General features: G+C 42.9%; 1 protein-coding gene across 5 annotated transcripts in view; it reads left to right on the plus strand.

Moving 5' to 3' along the window:
- The window catches only part of KLF7 (KLF transcription factor 7), a 482,827-nt gene that overhangs the window by 319,211 nt on the left and 144,524 nt on the right, over positions 1–19,092 (plus strand). The window contains exon 1 of one of the 5 annotated variants that reach the window (XM_064373109.1): positions 9,155–9,169. The exons of the other annotated variants lie outside the window; for them this stretch is intronic. The gene's annotated coding sequence lies outside the window, so the exon portion shown is untranslated. Of the gene's footprint in view, positions 1–9,154; positions 9,170–19,092 lie in introns of those variants that run through there. 5 annotated transcript variants of the gene reach the window in all.

The following is a 19,092-nucleotide window of genomic DNA, read 5'->3' on the forward strand; positions in this document are numbered from 1 at the left end:
CAGTACACAGAAATCATGTATTTCCTTGAGGGCCCCTCAGACCTCAGGTACAAACGTTGAAATAACAGCAGGGATGGGAGTTCTGTCTCGCTTCATCTGCCAGCCATGTGCAGACCTTGCTTCAGTCCAACTGAGACTTTAGCAAGTGCTTCATTCTGGTTTGTGAATGGCTTCCCAGTGTCTGTCACTGTGTTCACAGGACCACCGAGGTTGGCTCAGTTGGAATACCAGCCATGTGGCATGTCTCATGGGGCAAGAGCTGTGACGCCCATGGGAGCCCAGAGGAGCACACTGAGGACCAACACCAGGGAGACCTTGCCCAAATATGAGTCTAAAGAAGATGGCCAAAAAAGGGGTGCAGATCTAGTAGTTTACAAGCGGTGCCAAGATAAGGTCAGATTCTGAGCATGTTTAAATCAAGTAAATGATGTTTGAAGGTGGTTGTCCTAACTACCTGCGGTTGTCCACTTCTCACCTGTATAGGCCAGATCGTGTGTGCCAGGCAGATGGACCAGGCTGGCTTGAAGGACCAGGGCAGGTATTACATGCCCCAGACAGGTGTTATACAGTGGTTAAAGCTCCTCCTTGTGTTTAAAGGATTATTTACGAAACATATAAAGACCCAAAGACTTTAATTCCTTTGTGATGTTGGGATTAAAATCTCAACTAACAATAGTCTAACTGGATTGGAAATGGGGAATTTTCTATGGAATTTGGTTCTTTTGAATTCCAGCTGCATACACAGTAGATTTTTTCCCCCCTATAAGTGAAGGTATATGGCAATCTGGGCATTCTCTTATTAAAGTAAAGATAATAGTAAACTCAAGTTTTTTTAGTGAGAGGATTGTTTTATATTCTGCCTTTCCTGGTGTTCACTGGGGCTTCTAATACAAATGTAGTATCACCCTCAGCTCTTCTCCTAATACCTGTTGTATGCGATGATGTGGGTGCTTAGGGGAACAGGATGGGGAATCTCTTGTATTTCAGGGGATGCAGGCATGAGTGGATGGCCCAAGGTAAAATAAGGAGCTCAAGTTCATTATCTCTGTTTCCATCTCTGCCAATGAGCAGTATCATCACAACTAACCAATCAATCAATTATTCATTCAGTCATTTAATGAGAAGCTACTGCATACCCATCCTTTTCCTTGGCCTTCAGGACAATGAGACATGGTGCCTGTCTTCAAATTGCTCACACGCCAGTTGGAGATACAAAATTTACAGCAATAAAGCAACAATCCCTAAGTGCTCAACAGTTCACCAAGCCTGAATGGAGAGGAGGAGACCTTGGTGTGGCCTGGAATGAAAGAGCAGCTTTAGGAAGGAGTGGCATAAAAGAGAGAACTTAATCCAGCAGTTTTTCTTCCTCCATGCACAAATGGTATTACATGTGTTACCGGCCAGTGTTGGGTACCAGTGGCACTGATGTGGTCACTAAGGGGCCCTTGGTGCCAGAGCTGGGACAAGGGTGGGGAAAGCAAGATGTCTAGGGCTTTTCATGACTTCAGGAATGAGCACCTCCTTAAATGATGTGCCTAGGTCGTCCTTCCTGGCCTCCACCTGGTCCCAGTGTGCTTTCTCTGCCTCTCTCTACTTCATTCTCTAGCTCCATCTTCTTTTTATTGGTACTATTTTTTCCTCCCTCCTGGTTGTTTTTCTTCATTCTTTTCTTCTTTTTTTCTTTCCCTTTTTACCAGTCTACTTCTAATATTCTTCCAGTGCCCCTCAGTGATCCATTTCAGATATTGCTGGATTCTTTTTTTTTTTTTTTTCTTTTTTTGAGACGGAGTTTCGCTCTTGTTACCCAGGCTGGAGTGTAATGGTGCGATCTCGGCTCACCGCAACCTCCGCCTCCTGGGTTCAGGCAATTCTCCTGCCTCAGCCTCCTGAGTAGCTGGGATTACAGGCACGCGCCACCATGCCCAGCTAATTTTTTGTATTTTTAGTAGAGACGGGGTTTCACCATGTTGACCAGGATGGTCTCGATCTCTTGACCTTGTGATCCACCTGCCTCGGCCTCCCAAAGTGCTGGGATTACAGGTGTGAGCCACCGCACCCAGCCATACTGCTGGTTTCTTATGTAGACTGGTGCTAGAGGTCATAAGGTGGATGTAAACAATGTCTGCGACCTGCCTTAGCATTGCTATTTTTAATCCTGTGATAACAATAATACTGATACATATTACAAGTCGCGTCTTTGGATCTAGTTTCTGAGAAAACCCAAGTTCTTTTTATGTAACAACACCTATGTAAAAGAATGAGACGATTTAAGTTACATAGAAATTAACTTCAACAAGACAAGATTAATACATTTGATATTCTTGGCCAACTAATGCTTCTAAGCATCTTCCCTTCAGAGCATAAGCTCCTTGCTCATCGTACTCTCCATGGACCCCTCTCCACTGGATCTCCAGCACCTAGAATAGAGCTGGGTATACATGAGGTGCTTAATACATAATTGTCAAACTGAATATAGAGCTTTAGGAGTTTAAAGAGTGTTTTTAAGTGGGGAGAAGTGGAGACACAATCTCAGGAATGAGATGAAATTATTTAACCAATTGGAGATGAAGTTCGAAATGGAAACTACAACATGACTCAACATCTTCAAGTTCTGAAGTAATAATTAGCACATAAAGTTGATCTATTATGGACTTCTTGTTGTGTTCCCCCTAAAACTGATATGTTGAAATCCTAACCCCCAGTGTGTTGGCATTGGGAGGTGGAGACTTTGGGAGGTCATTAGGTCACAAGAATGGGGCCCTCATGAATGGGATTAGTGCCCATGTAGTAAGAGTCAGAAGAGCGTTTGCTTCCTTTTTCTGTTCTCTACTTTATGAGGATACAGAGAGAAGACTGCAAACCAGAAAGACGGTCCTCACCACACTTCATATCTGCCAATGGATCCTTGATCTTGAACCTCCCGATCTGCAGAATCATGAGAAATAAACATTGTGTAAGCCACCCAGTCTATAGTAATTTGTTCTAGCAGCCCGAGCTGACAAGATACGGTCTCATTACATAACCACTTTTAACCTTAGTCTTTCTATCTGTGAAGTAAGTGGGTTAGAGAAGTCATTCCAGAAGATGTTTCTGCTTAAAAAAAAATTCTTCTATTTCCTTTCCAATGTGAAGTTTGGGTGGCCCCATTGTAAATGACTCCATTTGATTTTGATTTTGAATTTATTGTCTTTCTTCCCACTTTCATCTCAGGTACTTAGTTCCTGTATGTGCTTTTGATCACAGCCTCAGACAATAGAACAGTGTGTGGCATTGCAAGGTGGTGCCTTTGCTTAGGAGCTTTGAAAACAGAAGTAATTTTCTTGTACACATGTTCACAGTTTAAGCCCAAGTTCTTTAAGTTTTAGTCTGTATTACTATTGGTTTCAAACATTTAATGTATGGATTATTCCTTTGGTTCCTGCATCCCTGCTTTCATAGGCATATTGACTTGTTAAATAATGAAAATTAGCTGAGCAGTGGCCTTAGAATCAGTCTTCAAGGGCTAAAATGTGTAGAGTTTGGTCACATCCCCACCCCGCTTTCTTGTGGGACCCTCGGCGTAAGGTAGCTGGCATTTGGTTGACATGGTCCACGTATTGAATAGATGTCCATGCTTTCCTTTTCTTCAAGAATGAGGAAGCCACCTTCAGATGCTAAAGTCAGATTCTATATAAATATCTGAGATATTACATCTGAGCAACCTTGGAGGAATAGTATTCATCCTACCTTTAGTTTTCTGCTAATGTTATTCAACATTCTTTTCCCACTTTTGTCTCTTTCTTCTTCTCCATTTTGGCAGTTGCATTGGCTTTCTTTTCCAATCTAGAAATGATGATAGGGATGGTGGCAGCAAACACCAGAGAGGAGTCAGCGGCAGTGGGAGGAGGGGAGGGGAAAGCTATTCTTTGACAAGGAATAAAACAGAAGCCTAACTGTGAGGCCATCAATTCACCCCGAGTGTGAGCAGTAGATGATTGCTTGAGATTATCTGGGAAGACATTCACCTTTTACAGTGGTGTTGCAAACTGGCAGACCAGCAGTGAAAGTTAGCCACAAACATAATCATTTAGCTGGCAAAGTGTTTGGAATATATTTTACAAAGATCCACAGGTCTTACCACTCCTAGTGTCTTGTTCTGGATACTACACACACTCATACATATTTCCTGTCCCTTTATGGGGAGTTTTCTTTTACAGTCTAGAGTCTGATCTCAGATAAAACATCTTCCCCCACCAAAAGAAGATCCACACCAACTCATCATCAGCTCACTTTTTCTCCAACTTTAGTTTAGGTCATATCAAAAAATTTGATAACCGGCTGGGCGTGGTGGCTCACACCTGTAATCTCAGCACTTTGGGAGGCCGAGGCAGGTGGATCACCTGAGGTCAGGAGTTCAAGACCAACCTGGCCAACATGGTGAAACCCTGTCTTTATTAAAATAACAACAACAACAACTAAAATCCCAAAAATTTGATAACCATGTCTGTAGACAGTAACTGCAAAAATTAATATCCAGATTCACTATTAGAAATCAGCTGACTCCATGTTTTAGAGCCTCTCCTTCAACTTTTCTCTGTCGTGCTAGACACGTGACGAGCCAAACTCTCTCTGTGTTGGTTTTCACTGTGCTGAGCTCTGTTGGAAACCTCTGGGAGCTCAGTGTGCAAAGGAGATAAGCCAGGAGCATGATGCTTGTTTAATGGTTCTCTCTGCAGTGTCCTTGTATTCTCAGCTCCTTTTTTCTTACCCATTTCCTTGGCCTTTTATCATAAATTCCCTGTGTTGTTTCTATACCACTCTTGGCAGAATTGCCCACTGTATTCCTTCATTAGCTTGGCTTTATAAGGGAAAGGATGCTAGGTGTCTTAGTCTCTTTGGGCTACTATAAAAATACCTTAGGCTTTGTCATTTATAAACAGAAATTTCTTGTTCACAGTTCTGCAGGCTGGGAAGCCCCAAGATCAAAGCACCAGCAGATTTGGTGTCTAGTGAGGGCTCATTCTCTACTTCACAGATGGCATCTTCTCGCTGTGTCTTCACATGGCAAAAGGGGCAAACAAGCTCCCTCAGCCTTCTTTTACAAAGTTACTTAATATCACTCATGAAGGCAGACTCCTTGTGACCTAACCATCTCCTAAAAGTCTCTACCTCTTAACACTACTATATGGAGGATTAGTTTTTGTTTTTTTGTTTTTTTTGTGTTTTTTTTTTTGAGACAGAGTTTCGCTCTTGTTACCCAGGCTGGAGTGCAATGGCGCGATCTCGGCTCACCGCAACCTCCGCCTCCTGGGTTCAGGCAATTCTCCTGCCTCAGCCTCCTGAGTAGCTGGGATTACAGGCACGCGCCACCATGCCCAGATAATTTTTTGTATTTTTAGTAGAGACAGGGTTTCACCATGTTGACCGGGATGGTCTCGATCTCTTGACCTCGTGATCCACCCACCTCGGCCTCCCAAAGTGCTAGGATTACAGGCGTGAGCCACCGCGCCTGGCCCAGGATTAGTTTTTAACATATGAATTTTGGAGGGACACAAACATTCAGCCCACAGTACCAGGGTACTATTTGATGTTTTCTCTTTGCCAGCATTTTGATACTCGCATATACTGAACCATCACTTTTCTTTCTTTTCTTTTCTTTTTTTTTTTTTGAGACAGTCTCGCTCTGTCACCCAGTCTGAAATGCAGTGGTGCAATCTCGACTCACTGCAACCTCTGCCTCCCAGGTTCAAGTTATTCTCATGCCTCAGCCTCCTGAGTAGCTAGGATTACAGGTGTGTACCACCACACTGTCCCCAGCTAGTTTTTTGTATTTTTAGTAAAGATGAGGTTTCATTATGTTAGCCAGGCTGGTCTTGAGCTCCTAGCCTCATGTGATCTGCCCAACTCAGCCTCCCAAAGTGCTGGAATTACAGGCATGAGCCATCTCACCTGGCTGACTATCACATTTTAATAATTTTATGTAGCACCCTTTGGTCAAGAAGCTGTTCTTTCTTTCTGGCCCATAGTTCATCATCTTATAGAATTCCATGGTGTCAGACATCTCTGATATCAGAGTTTTGCCTACCCCAAGGAGCATTTTCTCTTCTTCACTTCTTCGTGAGAATGTGGGAACCTCAAACACTTGGAAGGTTAAAGGGAAGTCCATCTGATTATCTCTAGGATAGCACAGAAGTGAGTCCTACTGGGTGGGCTGGGTAGGGGGTTGGGTTTTAAGACCTCTTCAGTCTTTTCTAGCTTTTTTTAAAAAATTAATGCAATAAGTTTGTTGGGTCAACATTGCTGAGGGAGTAAGTAAAGCAGTACTGAGCGGAGGGAGATGTTGGACTGCAACACAGCATGGCATTTTTTGTTTGTTTTGTTTTTTTCCCCATGTCTTACAGGGGGCACTCTGGAGCTGGAATGGATTTTCAGAGATGTCCTGAATCAGGGCAAGGGGACTAAGTCTTTATAACCCACACGAAACAGTAAGTCAGTGCAGGATTCCCTCAGGAAAGGGGTGTGATTTCACATTTCAGTTCTTAGATTCTGCACACACGTTAAAGGATGTGTTTGGCTATTTCTACAAAGCAATCTGCATATATATCCAAAGTCCTCAGAATCTCATGCCTCAGTTAGATATTCTGTGATTATTGCCTTGAAAATATTGTCTGTTAATGACATGGGTAACCACGATTATTAGTAACAGAGTATTTGCTTCAGCTAGAAGGAAGGGGACAAAGAAAAACATAGCATGCCAGGAGGAAGACTGGATACCAGAGAGGATGACAGAGGGGGTGCGAATGGAGAAGGAGACTTCACCCTCCAATGAAACTCTCAGAATGGAACCTGCTCAATCTTTAACTTCCTGCCTTGGGCATGAAACAAGCCTTGTTTTAACTTTAGCTTTTGCTAAAGGAATCTGAGTATTTTCTCAGCTTACCTTTTCCAATCTCTCAGGCTGTTCACTCTGGGTGCCTCACTTGGGGATTTAACCTTTTCTCCTTCTTTGTGATGGTTGTTTTGAGTTTACAAGGAATCAAATATTCCGGGGGCACCCTGGGGTTTGACTGCTCAGGGAGGAGCCAGAGAGAGAGAGTACAAAGCCGTTTCCCACTTTTCAGGCTCACTGAGTGATTTGCAGAACAGAGGGGGCTTCTAGCACATGGAGTGTGAATTGTGTGCATAAGCAACTCGAAACCCAGGCAACCTTCAGCTCAGGGTTTCCTGTGAATCAGCTGGGTTTTCTGGCATAGCAGTGAGCAAATCGCATTAATGAGGTGGGCATAGATGATGCCAAAGGGGCTTGTCCATTGAGTAGGAGTTGGGCCTAGCAGTGGTGGAGAAACAATAAATGAGGGGGCTGTTTTATCCCCTCTCCCTCCTTTTTTTTTTAACGGTAGCAACGTTTTGGCTGATTAAAGTACTTTTCATGGTTCCGGAAGGGAAGTGTCTTTTGTACTACACACTAGAATGTCAGTTCTTATTACTAAACCCTGGCTGTTCAAATGCTATCTGAATCTCCCCAAGGCCTCCTTGGGGAAGCTGTAGGCAGACATTTCAAGGAGCTTATGCCAATTATTTTCTTTCTATCTACATATTGATGGCTCACCCACAGTAATCATGTGAGTCAGGTGCTATGAACATGGTTTCCTTTATTTCATTCACGACTTTTAAGACAGATAAGATTTTTTTTTAACGCCCTTTTCCCCTTAGCCTCTGCAACTGCCATTTGTGTTGTCTGCTTGAGAATTATATGGCAGATCAGAGGGAGAAATGACTCAGATTCTTTTGGGGTGGGGAGGAGAGATAATTATTTGGGCATTATTTACGCTAATACCAGAGTTAGTCAAGGACATATAACATAAACATATACTGAGGCCTCAGTGGTGGGAGCAGGTGTCAAACTCTGGACTGCATTGCTAAAAAGTCTATAATTTAGGATCCTTTTATTGAAAGTTACATATTTTACTCTGGCAGCTCACAAGGGAAAAGAGGAATTAATTGAAGGATATGTAGTAACCAGTTAGCAAAAGCCAATGCTGAAAATCAAGTATCAGAAAGTACTGGAACCAGAGAATTTAAGCAGCAGGAAGTAAAGGACAGTTTTTTTAGGGAAGTACCAGTGTTTCATGTCATCTTCAATTTCTCTCCTTTTCTTGTTCAAGGTTAAAATTCCTATGCAAATCTGATTGACCCAGCTTGGACCTCATTCCAACCTCTTGGCTAGATAAGAGTGAGGAGCCTTAACTGATGGTCCCTTTGACTGCTCGCCATAAAGGAAGATTCAAAGTGTGGCAGGGAGTGATGGGGTTCCAGACAGGCAAAATCAGCAGATGTCTATTCTCAAGTTGAAAGAGCTCCAGGTGCCCTAGAAAGGGACATAAGATGTCCCAACCTTACACTGTTCCTTGTTGTTAGTACAGAGTAGCAGGACAGCCTCTTTGTCCCTTTCCCCAAAGCTCCTGGATGGACTCCATGTTGCCTCCTTTGGAAGAAAGATGAATCACAGTTATCCTTCTTCTTGGTAAACTGATAATGAAAAACAATCCAGTTTAGCAGATTCAATTCCAATTTGAGAGGAGAAGCTAGGGCACAGGGTTGGCAAAGACTCTATCTTCCTAGGGTTCAGAGATTTGTCTTGAGTGGCTGTGAATGCTGGAAGGAAAGGCAATGATTCTCTAAAACCCTCATTCTCAGGCTCTCTGATGGCGGTCATTCCTTCAACTGCTCAGATAGCCTCCTATCAAGTCCTAGCAGACCTCATGTGTATTATTTATTTGATTTTTTAGAAATTGTGCCATTTTCTTTTAAGGAGCTTCTGGGAATGAGCATAATTAAGCATAGATTAAAATGTCTGAAAGACTAAAAACCACCATAGCAATATAGTGAAACAAACACAAGAAGCTTAGAAACAGACTCACATTATCATTCCATCACAGCATCGCGATTTACAATGATATCTAAACATCAAGCCTTACTAGAGATGATCAAACTGAGATTTCAGCTTTTGCATTTGCACTGTGATTCTAACAATTTAGAAAGATTAATGTGAGACATAGGTCATCTACAGCATCAATGGAGGCACAAAGGGAGCTGGTCAGATTTGAAGGAGGAGTGGACGAAGGAAGAAATGAAGAAGGAAAGGAAGAAGAGAAGAAGAGGAGGAGAAAAGGAAGAGAAGAAGTAGCAGGTAGAAAAAGTGGGGGAGAAGGACCAACTGAAACTCATAAAATAACACTGCAGGGGATTCTGGTGCCCACCAATGTCTAGACATTTGCTATGAGCCAAGTATTGTTCTAGGTAAGACAAACAAACTGTCAAATGTGGAGACATTAAACAAAGAATTAAGATATTTATATAGAGTGATAATTTCTATAAAGGAAATTGTGTCTAAGACAGAGTTGCTGGGTGGTTACTCAAAGCTGGGTGCTGAGGGGACTTCTCTCTGACAAGATGAAGCCAGTGGAGAGAAGAAAGCAGCCATGGGAAGCCTGGGGAGGAGTTTTCCAGCAGAAGAAGTGACTGCAGGGGCCTGAAGATGAGGCAAGATAACATCCAGGTTGGTCTTTCCTGGAGTATCTGGGGAGAGGAGCAGGAGATAAGTAAGTCAGATGCATAGGGGTGGGGTAGGCAGGGCAACACTGAGAAGAAGAAGTCATTTTACACCCTTTCTGGGGACCTGCTTTTAGGGTAACTATCAGGTGCTTTGGGCTGCTAGTAACAGAAAATCCTAACTGGTAGTAGACTGCTCATATGAATTAATTTTTTAAAAATCTAACAGTAAGTCTGGAAGTTAGCCATTGGTGGAGCAGCTCAATGACATCAAGTTTCTGGGACTTTTCACATTTTTATCCTTAATATCTCAGAGGTGATTTCCTTCATAATTTCGAGATAGATGCTTCAACTCTGTGTCTTCATGTGGCAGTGGGCAAGCAGGAAAGAGGATGCAAAAAACATATTCCTTGTAATGTTCTTTCCTTTTATCCAAGAGGAAAATCATCCGCTGTTGTCCCCCAGCAAATTTCCTCTTAACACCTCCCTGCACAGACTATGTGCGCACCCCAGACTAGGAAGGTCTAGGAGGGGGTGATCTCAGGGAAGGCCCTATCTCTTCCCAGCATGGGCAGCTGTCCATGGGGGTTATTTCAGAAATGTTTGCTCACATTAGTTTAGGAAACTAATGGAGTAACTGAAGTAGGGAGGAGGTTCTGGAGGAGGCTGTTGTTTCAGGTTCATGTGGAGGAATAGGGCTAGAGTGATCTTGGCTGGGGTTTGCTGGAGAGGGAGGAGGGGGCTGCTGGCGTGCTGTGGAGGACACAGCCCGCCAAGCTGTTCTTGGAGTGTAAGATGGAGCAGAGGAGAGAGCGAGCTGAGGGTAACAGGTGCAGGCTTTGGAGAGACTCTGTGGGTTCAGGGCCACTCATTAGCCTTGCACTGTCCTGGGCTTCATCATCTATAAAATGGGAGTGACAGTAGTGCCTGTCTTAAAGGGTCATATGACAAATACACATTTTGTACATGTAAAAGCACACAGAGAAGTAATGGCATAAAGCAATCAGTCAATAAAGGCTGGCTATTATTTTATTGTTCTTCTGTACCATCCACCTCTTCCTGTGTCAGATTATCCTACAGTTTGTTGGAGATTTTACACTTTCTTTACAGATCACAAAGAATCTTCGTGTGTGCCGATTCACTGGCTACTTGGTCCTTCAACACTCTTGGTAATGTCTGTGGTCACAGCATGAGAAATCCCTTGGTGCTACCAGACCCATAGAGGGTAGAAGTCTCCCAGGAGCCTTTGTGAAGGGCCAGCCCCGTTCCTTTCAAGGAACAGCTCACCCAAGGGAAGTGTTTTGAGAGTTTGGATGAGAGTGGTCTTCGAGGTGCCTCAGTTAGAACTGGGAACTGTGGCAGCAGTTTCTTTGAAGCTCATAGGGTCGGGGTGTTCTTGGCATTGCCTTAGTTTCTTCTGACTGTGCCTGGGGGGCTGGGGAGAGGAGAGAGGTAATGAGTGAAAAAGCACAACCTTTTGATTTCCTTCCTTACTTCTGAGAAGTTTTCACTCCCTCCGGAGTCTGGGCATCTGTGGGAGAGCTGGACTGTTTTATGCAAGGATTTTTTTCCCTTTCTCTTTTTTTTCTTTTCCCATCAACACTTGTCAGGGATTCAAGGCAAAAAGCCTGGCAAAGGCCTGGGCTTCTGCACCAGCGCAGGCAAAGATGGGTCTAAACAGGGAACAGAGCGAGGCATTGTTCCAACACTGCAGAGTGGAGAAAGTAGGTCAGGGAAGAAAATGCAGGTTTGACAGAGCTGGGAATTGAACTTGTCACCTCAGAGCTCATTGGTGTAGAAAGTGAACAGCCAGCAAGGGACCAGGGAGGAACTGAAGTCTGATGCCTGGGCAGGGGCAGACACACGCTGTGAAAAGCTGCCTGCGTGACGGTCACTGTCCTCTTCCGTGTCATGGCTGAACTGCCATCTTCCCCCTCCCCCCCACCCCATACCCTGGGAAACTACACCAAGTGATCATTCTCGACAGCAAGAGCAGCTGAGACTCTCTCTGGAGAGAATGCCAGGCGGCAGCTTCCCAGCCACCAGCTGCATTTGCGGGACTGGGATTTGAGACAAACCCCCCCTCTCAGATAGGAGGCTCTAATTACAATCAACATCACCTTCTAGGAAACTTCTTGCGCAAATGGCTACCAGCAGAGAAAAGCTTTCTCCTCATCACCCTCCTGGTTAGTACCGTGGCTAGAGGTGCCAGACGTACCAGAGCCCTGGTAACTCTCCCACTTTCTCTGAGTCCAGACACTGAGTGATTTTGAATGAAGCGTGCTTTTTTCAACACTAAGGAAGTTTCACTTTGGAAGCAGCTCCAGATTCTTTGCTCTGGACAATGCTTTTGCCTAATAGAGGCGTCTTCCTCCTCACAGGTCTTAAACATTCTTCAGTAGCAACAAGAGAGACTTTGAATTGGTCATTTCAGACCTGCCTGCCACATCTTGGACACCAAGAAGTGAAAGTTGGTTAGACATTCCTTCACTGAGTACTTTCAACATACACTTGAATCCGAAAGATATGCATAGCCACAAAGACCACACACTTCTGTGCCTACACTTCTCCCTGGACTTTATTCTGTAATTAGTAACTTGTTTTCCCTCTCTGTGAAATGGGGATAGCATTGGGAATAACACCACTTCTTTGTAATGGAAAGATTATATGACTGGAGACAAAGACTCAAATTCCATTTCTGCTTAAGCTACTTACCAAAATTTGTCACCTCCAGATTCCTCAGCTATAAAATGAGGACAGAGTGTCATATAGAACAGAGTTGTAAGGATTCAACCACAGATACATGAGTTTGAAATGTGGAAGCACTTTTTCCGGGCCTAACACCTATAGGAAGCTGAATCCAATCCAGGAAGCTGTCCCCTTCCTTCTTCCTTGTTGATAATGCTGAAAGAATTTCTGGTGGGAGTATTTGGGAATAGACATAATTAGGGCTGGCTCTAAACAAACAAGCAAACAAGCACACAAACAAAGGGAGCAGAGAATAGGATCTGTCTGGTCATCTTGTCTTGCACATGTGATCATTAAAATTTAAATTTAAATTTAACATGCAGATTCTCAGTCATGTAGTTAAAAGTCAAGCATTCAATGGCCACATGTGACTAGTGACTATCATATTGGACAACACAGGGACAGACCATTTCCATCATTGCAGAAAGTTCTATTGGACAGTGCTGACAGCATTCTTACAGAAATGAGCCTTGCCCTACCGATGAGAACAAGCTTCTTAAGGCAAAACCCAGACTTCCTTTCACCTCCAAGTGAATCTTCCTCTTTTAAAGACATTGCCTTTAAGACACACAGTATTTATTTCGTAGCTAAACAAGGAAACCACACTATGTACTCAGGCGTGTTCATATCTCCCTTTCAGCTGATCCTGTACATGTGTCTCCTGACCAGCTTCTACTCTCCCTGCCAAGTAGGTCGGGGGAAGACCCTATGAATACACTGTGGGTGCAAATTGGGCTTTCCTATTTCATAGACCTTGCATCCCTAGATGGCTTTGTGCCTAACATAAAGGGAGAACGATACCGCCACATTCTGTAATTGTATTGTGGAATATGAGGCAACTTTAAAACAGATAAGAGTGCCCACTCTGCCTGCCTTCCAAGAGCTGGGTCCGAAAAGAGTTTTTATTTTCTTGGTGCACAGGAGGTAGTTTTTGTCATTGGGGGTCATATAAGGAAATGGGAAAAAGACTTTTTAAAGAAAAATGAGTGTCGTGAAAAGAAAAAGAGGGACATGTCCTAAATCCCAAGTTGCCTTAGCCTCTGGCTGGCAATATTAGTGGAAGGACATCTGTGGTCATTTTACATGGGTGTGGCTAAAGCCCCAGGCTCCGGTCACTGTGGGCTTCCACGAAAGCCCCTCCTGCAAGGCAGTGAGCTCACACTTACTCAATCGCTCTCACTTTCTGTGATTCAAATAGAGCAGAAGAAGTCTCCAGGAGGGATTAAAATGCACACCTGAATGACTCCAGCCCACTCCAGCCCAGAGAGAAGCAAAGTTGGTGTGATGGGGGTGGGGAGGCATGAAATAAGTCAAGGTTAATTCAGCATGTGAGGAAAGTTTGAATTATTCATTCTCTGACCCTGTACCAGGTACTTTTTACTGCGGTCTGTTATAGTCTCTTTGTGGGGAGAGTAGTCACACATGTTTCTCAGCCATCTTTTAAACACATGCTTTGTCTTTTAGTTTTAAGCAAAGGGGCTGTGGACATAGGGCTCTGGTGCCAAAAGCAACCTGGGAGATGCCTTTTAGGAGCACCCAAATGTGGCACAGCTGAGAGGAGGGAGGGAGCAGCCACTTAGCACTTCCATCCCATTTGGGTTAAGTGATTGGGCAGGAGGAAAGGAGAGATTAAAAGCAAGAAGTGAGAAAAGCATCTAAGGGCTTGGAGGAGGGCAGGAAGGAGGAGGCAGTTTCATAGAAGAGGCGTGATTTGGTTTCCTTAAGTCATCAGAGCTCTTTCTTTGTCTTTAAATGACATTTCCTATTGGAAATTCATCTGAACAGGAAAAAAAAAAGAGACAAAGCTCTATTGATTTAGATAGGCAGGGAACATCATAGAAAGATTCTAGTGCCTATTAAGAGAAATCAGAACTGTGGACCTTGGCTAGGTTGTTCTTGTATATTAGAGGCTATTTCTCACATCTCATCCCACTGTGAAGTGAGTATCACAAAATATGCCAAGCAGTTTCTGGATCTCAGGCTGCTTTGGCTGGCATTTTATTTAGCTTGTGACATTCTTGGCTGTTCCTATTCTGGTGGGCATCAACACTGCCCAAATCTACTGGATTGAAATTCATGTTCAGAATACCCCTTTGTTCTAATGACTATTCCATGGCCATCATCCCCTGACCAGGTTGAAATAGTGGAGTGTATACATACCAGTCCTGCATCTCTGCATTTGTGAGGGTGGAAGGCTCACAAAGAGTTGTGGCCATGTTTGCAGCAGGCCCCCATGCAAGGCCAAGGGTAAACCTTTCAGATGCAGGAACTGAGACATATCCATGCACAAAATGTGCTTGGCGGTTCTACAGGGTAGCCTTATATTTCTGGTTGAAGCTAACTCAGAAGCCATTTAAAGCAGAGGTCACAAACTCAGGTGCCTACAGAAGCCTAGCTAGATGTAAATGAGTCAAGTAAATGAGTTAAGTGGGATGGGAGTAAGGTAATGGGATGGGAACGAACTGGAGAGCATATGGCCAGTTCAAGAGAAAAAGTAGGACTCAGCTCCAGCAGATCGGTGTCACACAGGACTGGATTTTTAAGATAATCTAGAAATTCATATATTTGTGAAGCCTCTTAATTTTTTAAATATTGGCCTAATGTTTATGGTCTGACCAAGCAAAAAGCAGCCATGAGCCAGACTCAATCAGTGGGACACTAGTCTACATACCATGATTTGGAAACCTCTCTGACAAGGCTGGTTCTAATACAGCTATTTGCAAAAGTAATCAGTTTCATGGCTCCCATGATCCTGAAATGCCCCCTTAATGGCACTAGTATCAAACAAGGCCAAGGGGCTAAGACTGTAAGCTCCTTTCATGTGCAGCCATTTTGCTAAGTGGCTCTTACCAGCTGTAGGCTGTAGAGTTCCTCACCCTGTTCCAAGCATGGTCTGGTCCTTCTTGGGGATTGGAAATTGTGCTCTCACTCCTCTTCCAGCTAATTGCTTTAATGCATCCTGAATGTATCTAGGCTGCCGCCCCTAACCACTGGGTCATCATTTATTCACAGGCCTGAAGTCCCTTAAGCAGCCTCCTGCTGGCCCTCACGCTGCAGGGGATTAATGTAGTCTGGTTGGTGAGTCAAAAAGAAAGATGACATCATTTTCATGTCAGGAATGAGGATGTGTGTTTGTGTATGTATGGGTTATAGAGTGCAAAGACAGGAAAACCAAGTCTTCTTCTCTTATAAGGTAGCAAAATAGCCCCCTCCCTCTTTGTCTTTTGCTTTCAATCCAATCTGGCTTTTCCCAAGTGAGTTATTAATATGGGACACAGCCTGACTTCTTCCCTTCTGTCTCCTCATATAAATCCAACTAATTAATTTACTTTAACAAGAGGAATCTTTTTCTATCTCTTTCCATCTTTGTCGTTCAAGCTCTGTTTCTCTGAATCCAAATCCAAGATACACAGCTACTTCAATAATTACACTTTGAACCTTATCTCTAAGGCTCAGTGTGCAAAGATCTCTAATTTTGCATCATCAGATCCACTCTCATAAACTAGGGGAAAAGGAAGTCTTAAGTAAAAGGGCTATTAAATGAGAAGAAGAAGGACAAGGCAGGTAAAGATCAGAACTCATATTCTGTCTGGTTCAATTAATGAAGGGAAAATGGAAAGAACACTGCATGTGCTGGAAACCGGACAATCTAAAGAGATTTACACATTTTTTTTTTTCAAGCTTCACTACACTGAGTTCATTCAGTACCACAGAATGGTGGCATCAGGGTGCCTACTCCTGAACAATTACTTGGTTAAATCTTGTGTCTTCTTTTAATGTATGAATGGAAAACACCACCAAAATATGCCATTTGTTGCCAGCTAGCCCAATTAGAAACCTCCCCACCCTTCAGAAAAGAAAGCTGCAGCAAACAGAGCTGTGTGCTGGTTTCAGGGATGCTCGCTCATAAAACAATGTCAGCATGCTGCAAGCTGAAGGAAAGGTTGATCCTACAGAGGAAATTCAGGTCAAAACTGACAAAGGTGAGATATGGGAAAAGCAAGAATAAATTAGAGATCTCCTTATGTTCTTCCCAGCTGCAGGAAGGCATGGGAATGATTTCCCATGTGAGTGAGCACTGGTGGAACTTCCCAGGTCATTCCTTAGGGCTCCTTTAATTCTTTCTTTGGTGCTGCAAGGGTTTTCTTTCTTTGTGGAAAGTGTCAATGCTTGTCTTTCAAAAGGCCCCCTGCCATCCCCCAAGAAAAAGTAAAAAGAGGATTTGCAAAACAAGTGCCATGCTGCCCATTTTGCACACGTGTGTAGAGAGGAGTCAGGAACTGCTAATGAACGTACCAACTGTGTATGGAAAATCAGCCAAGCTCAGGCTTTGGGCTTTCATTTCTCTGCTGAGATCCTGATTCTAGACTGCCTGTGAGAAACATGAGCATGGCTTCAACCATAATGTGAACAAAAAGCAAGGCTAACAAAGGTGAGGTTCTTCCTGGAATATTAGTTAAAAAAGAGCTCTGTCTTGGAGCAAGCCAGTTACATCCCACTATGATTTCCTGACTTGGTCTGGTAACATCTTAAAATACAAGCAAAAACACTTTCTTATTAGGACCTGAGACCTTTTAAATCTTGCTTTCCAAGATTTAAGAACTGGCAAGTATGGTTACTTTTTAGAATATGTTTCCTATTCTTTCCTTACTTCCTCCCTCCCCATTCCCTTCTTTCCCTGTTTCCTCCCTTCTTTTTAATACAATAGACTACCTAGCTATTTTTGACTGAAATGGATCAAAATCCCACTGTGGATGAATTTAGGTATGAGTGCAATCTTGAGTATATCTAGAGACATGTACATGTGGGAAGTAAAAAAGCTGCACCCTTTGTGTAGCTTTCCTGTGCATTTACGTCTATCATAATAATAATAGCTACTATTTATTGTGCATTCAGTATGCATGAGCATTGTGCTATGAGCTCTGCATATATTACCTCATTTAATGCAAATATTAAAACTGAAGAAATGTGGAACATCTCTTTTCTGTATTCCAGTAATTCTTCATTAATAGATTCCTTCATAGATACGCCACTATACCTAGCCTAAACCCAAATGATGACTACTGCCAAGGCTAAGGTTGTTTCAATATGTAAATATTATTCATATTCTAGAGGCAAGTGGGAGATGTATTCTTCAAAACAGTAAATCTATGCTTGCTTTCTGGAAGTTTGCTCTCAAGGGACCTGAATGTCTGAAAGTGAATTAAATTATTTGCTTCCAAAGCTTGGTCTTGGGCAAGCTATTCAATCTCTTGCGTGTGAATTTCTTCAACTGTAAAATGAGACTTAATGGGTACATATGATGGGCTTAGAACAGCACATGGCATATTAAATGCTCAGTGAATGTTAGCTATTATCATAGTCATCATTGTTAAATTATCACAATTTTCTGAAGAAGGCATGGTCATCCCCATTTTACAGATGAGGCAACTGAGACAAAAAGAATTCAATAACTTGCCCAAGGTCACATAGCAGTCAGTGAGGGAGGTGATGATTCTCACCCTAGGTTATTCTCAGTTCAGAATTTACAACTGGAATATGATTTTACCTCTCGTTATATAAAGTGGTAAGTGGTCATGGCTGTATAGAATACCACTTCTTTCTCCTATAGGAAACCTGAGCTATAAAGCAGACATAAAATGTCCTAAAGACTGGAAACATGTCACATGAGAAGCATTTCCAATCCCTATGGTAGAGAAGGAGTGCTTAATTACCATGTGCCACTGCTGTTAACCTTTGCAAATAAGTCTAATTATCACAGATTAATGAACAGAGCTTAGGCACATCTAAAGGGGCTTTGCTGAGGGGTTTTCATTTCTGCATTTCATTATCTCCATAAACGCTGTTGTTCCCCATGCACACGGTTATGGGACTTTTATTATTTTTTTAGCTGTGCTCTGTGAAATATCAACAACAGAGCCTGCGAAATAGCTCAGGGCAGGGATCACTTTCCAGGAAATCTTTAGGAAGCCTGTAAGTTGGGTGGCTGCTGCTTCACTGTTTACTGATGAATCATGCCACATTGGTTTATAGGGAATAAAGCCTTATACAGTCGCCAAGGAAACAGCCTGAGATTTTGGAAATATCTGAAACCACAGGGAAATTTCCAGAAAAAATCAATGTCTTAGTCAAGAGTCAGGTTAACCTTATCTGCATCAGAGTGAGTAAGAACAATGCAAATACAGCTTAAAAGATTCATTTCTGTCTGTACCGTGACTTAAAACCACATACACCATGTTGTGATTCTCAGAAAATGTTCTCTGTGAATAGAAACCATGTTTGCTATACTCATCCTGGAAAGTGGCCATCATGCTGGTCCTTAGAGCAGGCTGTGCCTGGGAGCCATCTTTGAATATCCTTTGAGCTCAGAGGGAGAGACATACCTCTAGTAAGAATCCTGGAAACCTCCATGTGACATTGTGGCAAGAGAGCAAGCTGGTAGTTAGCAAAGGATTTCTGCCATACAGAGGCTGGGACCTGAGAAAGATCTTTGGCACAATCTACCAGACACGTTTCATTAATAAATGATTAGATTTGCAAATCTTGTCAGTAGAGATTGCTATCACAGAACTAATGAAATAAATAATGAAACATTTCCAGTGTTTCTGGCTGGCTTTCAGAGCAGAGTAGATCTCTGCCTTTGTTGCAATTTATGGCTGTCTCTTTGATCAACTCCTGGGGAGTTCAAGGAATGATTTTCCTGCTTCCAACACACGCCTTTGGCTTTTAGGTTTGCCTTTTTTTTTTTTTTAAACTTGACTTTTCATATCATTTTGAGCTTCAAACACAAAGGTTCCCCAGGATAATTTCAGA

Source organism: Aotus nancymaae, unplaced genomic scaffold, assembly GCF_030222135.1.
Source record: "Aotus nancymaae isolate 86718 unplaced genomic scaffold, 86718_ANA_hifiasm-v0.15.2.pri h1tg000008l, whole genome shotgun sequence".
In the NCBI taxonomy this organism is placed as follows: domain Eukaryota; kingdom Metazoa; phylum Chordata; class Mammalia; order Primates; family Aotidae; genus Aotus; species Aotus nancymaae.